The sequence below is a fragment of the Nicotiana sylvestris genome, chromosome 12 (assembly GCF_000393655.2).
Source record: "Nicotiana sylvestris chromosome 12, ASM39365v2, whole genome shotgun sequence".
Taxonomy (NCBI): Eukaryota; Viridiplantae; Streptophyta; class Magnoliopsida; order Solanales; family Solanaceae; genus Nicotiana; species Nicotiana sylvestris.
The window spans coordinates 86924539-86931068 of record NC_091068.1 but is presented as its reverse complement, the minus strand read 5'-3'; the positions used below and the strand labels follow the sequence as shown (position 1 = coordinate 86931068).

At 34.8% G+C, this 6530-nt stretch overlaps 1 pseudogene; it reads left to right on the top strand.

Moving 5' to 3' along the window:
* Positions 1-585: 585 nt before the first annotated feature.
* LOC104233677 (glycosyltransferase-like At2g41451) lies at positions 586-6260 on the top strand (annotated as a pseudogene).
* The last annotated feature ends 270 nt before the right edge of the window (positions 6261-6530 follow it).

The window sequence follows — 6530 nt, the reverse complement described above, 5'->3', positions numbered from 1 at the left end:
TGTAATTTTATTATCTTTATTATTGAATATTTTAGTATAATGCTATGACTTATCTCCGATTAATATGTTATTTTCTTGAAAAATGCATTATATAATTTTATCTTACTAGGACTAAATAAATATTTAGAGCACAAATTACATATTTTGTTCTATAAAGATTTTACGGGAAAAAACCCGAAAATCTGAAAAACCCAAAATAAATGGAGATTGAAAAACCCAACTATGTTGGTTTGGTTTGGGTTATAGATTTAAAAACCTGATACTATTGGTTTGGTAATTGAAAATTTTGAACCAACCCGACTTATGTATACCCCTACTTATACATATTTAATAGTAATAAATTTCTTAATATAAATACATAATGATCTTCGCTCGCCCAAAGTACAAAATGAACTCTTCGCCAACAAGGTGACAACTAATTAAAATTCTCGGTTATTTATAATAGATTTACTTTTTCATCTTATGAAGCCTACCATAATCCAAATATTATAGTAATCCTTATCGATTAGCTCAATGAAATTACATTCGGAGTTATCAAAGCTAATGACAACACCATCAACGGCAAAAACGACTCCTAATACAAAGTTCCCATATACGGCACGACTCAAAACTCTTCAGTTTCAACTCTCTCTCTCAGTCCCAGTTCTCTGCATGAAAACATCTCTATATACACACACACAAAACGTATACAATCAAACAGTTTATTTTTTTCTTTATAACATCATATATAAATATTACAGTTCTCCATTTTCTTTGAATTCTCAATGGCGGGTCTTTATTATACTTCTGGTTTTGTTTCTCGTTTGCTGTTTTTACTGACAGTTCTTTCTGTATCACTCGCTGCTTTTGCTTTTGTTCTCCAATGGCGTGGCGGGTTACCCGACCCGAGTACCCGATGGGCACCCGATGATGATCCCATTGAGTTTCACGCCACGGGTGGGTCAAAACCCGTACGTTTATCGGATTCATCCTCTTCTGGCTGTGAAGATATTCTTGGCCAGAGTCGTATGCCTTCGTTTCCATACTTCAAAGATTGGAAGTTTAACTTCGGGTCATCTTCCGGGTCGGATCTTAAGCCTAAGGTTAGTTTTTATTGTTTATATATTTTTATGTGTTTTCTTGAAGTTTGCTCCTTTAGTTCTTGGTGGGGTTTTTGATCTTGTTGTGGGTTATGCTCTTATTTCTTTTGTCAATGTATGTTATGTGCATAAAATGTATGTTTGTGAGGAATCTCAAATATGGTGTAGAAATTCAGTTATTTGTCAACATGATTCATTTTGTTAATTATGGGTGACTAGTTCTGGAGATTAAAAGTCTAAAACTAACTTAATAAATCTTAGAATAATGTGGTTATATTCTTGATTATGAATCTGGATTCATGTTTACTTGTTGCTTTTCGTGGTTCCTTTATATCTCTTTGCCTTTATTATTGATATAACTTCATGTTGAAGTACTAAACTTTTTAGTTACCAAAAAAGTAGTAATACTAAACTTTTATCAATTGAAGAAAGATGAACACGTTTCTGTCCTTATTTGCCAAGTGTCTTTTTGCTATTGTGGCATGAATTGTGAAAAAGGTTCTTTTGATGATTGGGTTCCACCTGTTTGATAAACCATGTTATTAGTTCTTGGCCTTTTCTGATTGTCTATGTGTGCCATTAGTTGTTGTCACCTTTAACTCTCATATTCATATTCTAACTGAAATTGCTAATTGAGTTGCTGGTGATATTTAAGAACAAAGGCAGTCACATTCTTGAAGTAATGGAATGGATTGAACCTTGCTCAATGTTGATATTTTTTAAGCAATGTAATAAGTGTATTTCTATTTGATCTTAATGTCATGGATCAGGATCAGAATGAGCAAATCTTTTCATTTTACAAGGTCCTTGACCTCATTTACTTTTGATTATTTCAATGTTTCTCTCAAATTTCAAGTTTGATGTTCACGCTTCTGCTTAGGCATGGTAGGGAGTTCCTGAAAGTTGAAACATATTTCTCCAAAGAAGATAGAAATGTGACGTTTAAATAACTTCACCATTTTTTACCATTAGTGTCAACTGTCAACGTCTTTGATATTTAACTGAAGCTTTACTGTTCTTTCTCCGCTTTATCAGTACCCTAAGCAACATGTTACCTTTGCTCGATATTAGATATCAATCACTACAAGTACGTCCGCTGGCTTAGAGCAGATACTACCCTGGTTATTTTATCATAAGGTTATTGGGGTAACAAACTTTTTCCTGTTTGTGGAGGGAAAAGCTGCATCCCCCAATGTATCTAAGGTGCTAGAATCAATCCAAGTAAGTGTTAATATCTCCTTAGAATTTCCATTGTCATTATTTTGCCTTGAACTTTCAGTTTCAGCACTTCTACTGTTTTGATTTGACAGATTTCATCTCTTGATTAATATATGAAATGTGTATACTTCGCAGGGAGTAAGAGTAATATATAGAACAAGAGAACTAGAAGATGTACAAGCCAAAAGGTAACCGATCTTTGCATGTTTTATACATATTCTGTGCTAAACTATGAAGATGAGGTCTCAGTTCAGTAGAGTAGATATTATTTCCTATTGTTTTGGAAAATGTTTGGTATCCCTTCTGGGGGTTTTATTTTATTTATTCAGCCTCGCATCATTCAATTGCTTTATGTTGCTAATAGATGCAAGTAATAGTCACGCTTCAAAACCCAAGGATGAGAGAAACTGTTTATCCGAAGAGATGAGGAGAGCAAATCTTTTCTGTATAAACTAACACGTGTTAGCATGAGTTAACAAATTTCCAGAACTTGTTGGGAGTTTCTTATTTAGCAACCTATATTATATATCAGGAGTAACCACAATGAGTTGGGGAAGGGGGTTGATGTGGACCTCATACTCGTTAACCTTTTACAAGCAAGTAGTAACTATCCAGGGCTGCAGTGACAACATATTCTATATCCTATTTGTGTCATTGAGATTTCTAGACATTGTTATCCTCATTCAGACACAAATTTTTCTTGGTTTCTAAAAGGAAAGGGAAGAGTAAATGAGAGTGAAATTCATTGATTTATTTCGACTGAGCACTTACTTCCTTTGTTTGGCATTACTGGAAGGTAAGTAAATGAGGGATTACTTCTTTCTTTAAGGCTGATAACGGAGAGGTTGTCAGACTTCTATTTGCCTCTTCTTTCATCCCCTTACTAAACAAGAGAATAACTCATTCACCTCTCGCTAAAGAAAAGACTTCCTTTACTACAGTCTTGACTTCTCAATTTCTAATTAGCAACATTTTCCTGAAAAGGTTGAAGGCAGGTAATATCAGGTTGTAATAGACTTAGGTGAAGAAGTGATTATTCAAGGGTAGTAACTTAAATCAAACTAAATTTAGGTAGTGCACTTTCTGTATGAACTAGAAGACGTGCTCTGTTTTCTATATTTCATCTCACCTCTCTATTAAGTGAACTTATTATTTGATCTGCTGATCTGTTATGCCTCGTGTCCTAGTCGGATCTGGAATGAAACCTGGCTAGCTGGATTCTTCTACCAACCATGCAACTACGAGTTATTTGTTAAGCAGACTCTTAACATGGAAATGGCCATCGTCATGGCAAGGGTATGATTGCAATTACCTCTCATCCGTTTCCATTTATGTTTGCTTTTTGATCCACTTTATTGCCTTTGTAACTCTATAGGAAGCTGGCGTGGATTGGATTATTCATCTTGATACTGATGAGCTATTACATCCAGCTGGAACTAGTGAGTATTCTTTACGGCGACTTCTGGCAGATTTACCTGAAGATGTTGATATGGTGGTCTTTCCTAATTATGTAAGTGACTGTACTTGCTCAAGCTAACTTTGTGTAAGAATGTAGTTGCATACACGCAAAGCGAAAAGGCATGCATTTGCTTCCTTTTCATTTTCTGCAGTCTCTTCTTCTTGTTGGTATCTTCTCTGATGATGGCAAATATTTCAGGAGAGCAGTGTTGAGAGAGATGATGTAAAGGAACCTTTTAGTGAAGTAAGATTCTTTAACGATATCCTTTTTCTACTCTTTCAAGTTCTAGTGTTGAATTCAATCCTGTTGCTGGAACATCCTCAGTCGCGATACATGAATAGCTTTTAATTTCTTTCAAAGATAAATATGTATAACTTGTTGGCAAATACTTCGGAAGCAAGTACTTAGGAATGAAGAAATTAATTATGCAATCAAGTTTTCAACTTTTCTGCTTTTCTCATTTGGACTGTTTACCAGTAATACATTTATACCTTGTGGTAGGTCTCAATGTTCAAGAAGAATTACGACCATCTCCCGAAAGAAACTTACTTTGGAAACTACAAGGAAGCAACCCGTGGTAATCCTAACTACTTTTTGACTTATGGAAATGGAAAATCAGCCGCACGAGTTCAAGATCATCTTCGTCCTAATGGTGCTCACAGGTGGCACAACTACATGAAAAGCCCAAAGTATGGTGCTTGTTCGTCATGTAATTTCTAACTTTTTATTTCCTTATATCCCTATTTCATTTTTCATCTATCCCCAGTCTCCTCTAAGCACTGTATTGTCAAATTCTTGCGCACACAAACAAACGATGTTTGTCATGCTTTTTCACTTCTTTGGTATGTTCCTTATATGATCTATTTTTCTTTAGCTATGTAGTTTACTTCTTAAATTTTTATGTTACTGCATATTACAATCTCCTTAATGTTTCCACTTGTGTAATAACAATGTATTTTCTTATTGATTGTAGAGAGATAAAACTGGATGAGGCTGCTGTTCTGCATTACACATACCCCAAGTTTTCAGATTTAACTTCACGACGAGATCGTTGTGGATGTAAACCTACAAAAGAAGATGTGAAAAGATGCTTCATGCTAGAATTCGACAGAGCTGTGAGTAATCGGCAAGCTGTTGTGCTTAATCATGTCAATCTGGATTACAATCATAATGTTAATGCAAATAAACCTGTAATGAATGCTCAAAAACACTTATATGCAGGCACGCCAAGTGAACTAAGAGTTAATAGTATCTAGTTATCTGGAAAAAAAAAACTAATGAATTGAAAAGCTGGAAAATGAAACATAAGAAGAAAGCGAAGAAATAGTGTACACAATTTTTTTTTGGTTCAAAAGATGGACCGTAAAATTTCTTTGTTGATTAATTTTGATCTTTGCATTGCAGGCTTTTATAATAGCTTCAACTGTGACAGAGGAGGAAATGCTTCAGTGGTAATACTTCTTTTAACTTCCTTCCTCTGACTTCATCATGAATCAATTCCTTTCGGTATTCTGTCACAGTTAATGGCTGCTCATTTAACTAACTTACCATGGTGATTCTGAACTGTATATTTTATTTGTATCAGAAAAAGATAGAGGAAGAATGTTTCCTTTGTTTTTCTTTTTTATGAATGTACAGCTTTGAAGGAAAATGAACTCGACATCATTCTGAACGTCCCTTTTTTACGGATAGAAAATTTTGACAGATTCTTTTCTTGAATCAGGTACCGTGAACATGTTGTTTGGACCGATAAAACACTTATTCGGAAACTTATCAAGAAGGGCATATTGACACGCATATATACTCCCATGGTAAGATCAAAAAATATTTGAGTTAAACTTTGAGGGCTATCAACCCTTGAATCTACCTTTTTAAACTTCTTCTGCCTATAGGTCATTATACAGGGATTGAAGGAATCTGGCGTTTTCGCTTCTGTTGTTGCTTCAGCACATAGAAATATCATAAAAGAAGAGTCTTTATCTTCTACTGGAAACAGAAACGCCTCCAGATATCCTCATATTACTGATACATTTCCGAGAAAGATGGGTCGTATATTGGAACCTCAAGCAACTGCAAGGAAATTCCTGGAATTTAGTGAAACTGATCGTCAGGCAATTTCACCCCAATCGCCTCCTGGCATGGACGGAATTCACCTCTACAAAATACCTTCTGTACAATAACTCTTCTTGAAGAAAAATTCTGCTATACCCTTAGGAAGATAGCTGCACGAAATTCTTTCGTACCGTGATGGTGAGGTACATGAGTTGTGTCTTGCATAGTGATATATACTCTTGGGAAATTGGTTTGCATAGAATTGTCTGAGTATCTAGCCAAGAACTCAGATACACATCTTAGAGCCACTCGGAATCATAGACTGAAGTATTCTTAATGATTTTGGTCAATTCTTTCTTATCTTTCTTTTTAATCCCCATATTTTCAACATGAGCGAAAGCTAGGAATTGTTCAATTTTTAATGTGAATATATGACAGAAGGATTTGGAGGATACTATTTTAATTCATGGGGTAGATTTATCATATTAGATGTATAAGAACAAATTAGATACCTTCCATCCTCAATCTTCAAAAGATTTTCTTACATTTATTCTTGTGTGCATCTGTCTGCAACCATGCAATTTTTCTTTATTCAGTTGGGGTTCACTATATTTGATTTGAACTTCTAAAACTGAATATGATTCTTAGATTGTTGTTATTTTTTTTGCTAAATCCAGTTCAAGGTCAATAGGTGTGGTCCAGAAACAAGATCAATAAACACC